A 2,559-nucleotide genomic window follows, 5' to 3' on the forward strand; every position below is an offset into this window, starting at 1 on the left:
GATGGGGAGGGGTCTCCAGAGTTCTGGCCCCGGGGCCTCCCCGAGCCTCAATCCCAGCGCCTCGCCCGCTCGGAGGCGCGCTGGGCTCGGTTTTCCGTCTTCCCTGTGCCTTATCTCGTTCGGCTTCCCCTGCCCGCCTCCCTCTGCTCTAGGCTTCTCTCTGTGTTCCGCTGGCCTTGGAATCTTTCTGAGTCTCTTTCAGTATTAAGGCGCCCAACCGGTGTCTCTTTCTGCTTTATTTCGTACAGCTTTATTGAGGTATGACTGAGCTACAATAAAATGCTCATGTTCAATATGTACAACGTGATGCGTTCTGACTCGCATTCATCCAACCGCCACCCCAACCAGGATAACAAATGTATCCATCACCTCCAAAATTTGTTCATGCCCTTTTGTGTGTTTCTGTGCTTCTCAATTAACCTCTCTTTCTCCACACCCTGGGTCTCTTTCTGTATCTTTTCTGTTACCTCTCTCTTTTCCTGACCCTACCCTTCCCTGTCTCCTATCTCTATTTCTGTCTCTGCATCTTCTTCATCTTCTTCTTCCCCTTCTTCCTCCTTCCCTCTCTCTCTCTCTGTCATTGAGTGCATGCATCTCCACATGTCTCTGACCCTCTGTCTCCCTTGCTGTTCATTTGGGGCCAGGAAGACTCTGGCTATGTTGCCGAGGGACCCCCTCAACACCTCCTCCTGACCCACATCCAGGACCTGGTGTTTTGGGGGCAGAAAGGGTCAGGGATCTGGTCTAGGGGCCCCCGCAGGTGACTTCCACAGACTGCCGTGCACAGCCAGGTGTGGGCGAGAGTTGGGCAGGGCCACCTGCCAATGGGGAAGGAAGCCAAGAGGCTGGGAGAAGGGGTGGGTGGCTCCTGGCCCCTCAGGAAATGGGGCACTGGGTGGGGACCCAAAGGGTGCCTACTCCCTCCCTGGTTCCGGGCCATCCGGGGCTGCCTCTCCTGACCTCTTACCATCCAGGCTCTTCTTTCGGTCTGCCCCCCAGCTCTCTGCATCTGCCTTTAACTGTGTCTCCAAGTCTCTGTCTCTGCTAGGATGTAAGAGCCAAGGACTCATCCGACACCTACTTTCTGAGCACCTACTGTGTGCCAACTCAGGTCTCTCTGTGAACAAAAACAGACAAGGACATCTGGAGATGCTGCTTTTGCAGAGCTCACATTCCTTGAGGGCAAAACCTGAGCTGTCTTGTTCACCTCTATAATCCAGAACCCGTTGACTGGGAGGATTTAGAGCCCCGAGGTTGGTTTTAGTGTGTAGGGAAAAAAAAAAAAAAAAGTCAAAACATAAGAGTCTGAGGCCTATTTTGCCTATTGCAATGAATATTTCATGCATTAATGTGACAAACCCTGCATGCTACTTCTTTCTTAGTCTCTTAAGCTTAGCTCACTCACCTTTTTTAATTCCAAATTCCAGAAAGGTTTTTTTTTGTTTGCTTTGGTTTGTGGGGACTTCTTTTTTGCATTTTAATTTATTATTGAAGTAGAGTTGATTTACCATGTTGTGCTAATTTCAAATTTTGCCTTGATAAAATTTCACCTTCCTTTGGTTCTTGAGACATCTAAGTGTGTTTTTTTCTCAGCTCTAAAGATCTTTAGGATCTAGAGACAGTCTGGAATGGACACTCTGTGATGATTTCTGACATCATTCTACTCTGCAGGGCAAAACTAAGGATGCCATTCATGTTGGTGAAGCAAATGGACCGTGGTCTCTGACCCTCCCTCTGATTCTTACTTCTGCTCCAAACTTCAGCTCCCCATGTTGGACCCTCGTCTCCCTTTCTCTGGGGACCCGCTTACTGCTCCGTTCAGCTTCCCGGGAGGATTGCTGGCTTAGATGGCCTTTTGTCTCTCAGAGCTCGTGCAGTGGGACTAAGTGAGGAAGGTCTTTCTGAGGACAGGGCGTGAACATCAACGTGGGGTCGTGCGCAGTGCATGTGGGTGGAAGAAGCCCAGCATGCACATGCAAGCCTGGGTCTTTACCCGGTTCTGTCTGTCTGCTCCCCTCATTTGGGGGCTGCGTCTCTGGTCTCTCCACTTCCCTGCCCATCCCCCTCCTCTCCCCTCAACTGGACTGCAGCGCGATCTTTCACATATCTGCCTCCGATCCTGTCTGTCCTTTTCTCAAGGCCCTCAGGATCAAGGTCAAGTTCTTCGGCCTGGCACTCAGGACCCAGCGCCATCTTCCACTGACCTACATTCCCAGCCCCATCACCCACTTCTCCAGCCTCAAACCCTAGCCCCCACCATCCTGGATAATTTACCATGTCGAGGATACATCGGAAGTTCTCACCGCCCCCCTCCGCCCGCAGATTTTTGTACAGGTCATTAGCATCCTGAGAATGCTCCTGACCCAAGCACCTCCATATGGTGTACTCAAATTCAGCCTCTCTTCTCCAGCCCTCCCAGCCCCAGCCCCTGCTCACCCCGCATCATCTCTCCCTTCTGGCCCATCCTGCACCTGGTCCCAGAGCTGCTCGTACTCACACTCTTTCCATGGCTCCCCGCTACCTCAGGAGAAGCCCCAGACTCCCAACCTGGGGTCTGGG

This window comes from Bison bison, unplaced genomic scaffold (assembly GCF_000754665.1).
Source record: "Bison bison bison isolate TAMUID 2011002044 unplaced genomic scaffold, Bison_UMD1.0 scf7180017864285, whole genome shotgun sequence".
In the NCBI taxonomy this organism is placed as follows: domain Eukaryota; kingdom Metazoa; phylum Chordata; class Mammalia; order Artiodactyla; family Bovidae; genus Bison; species Bison bison.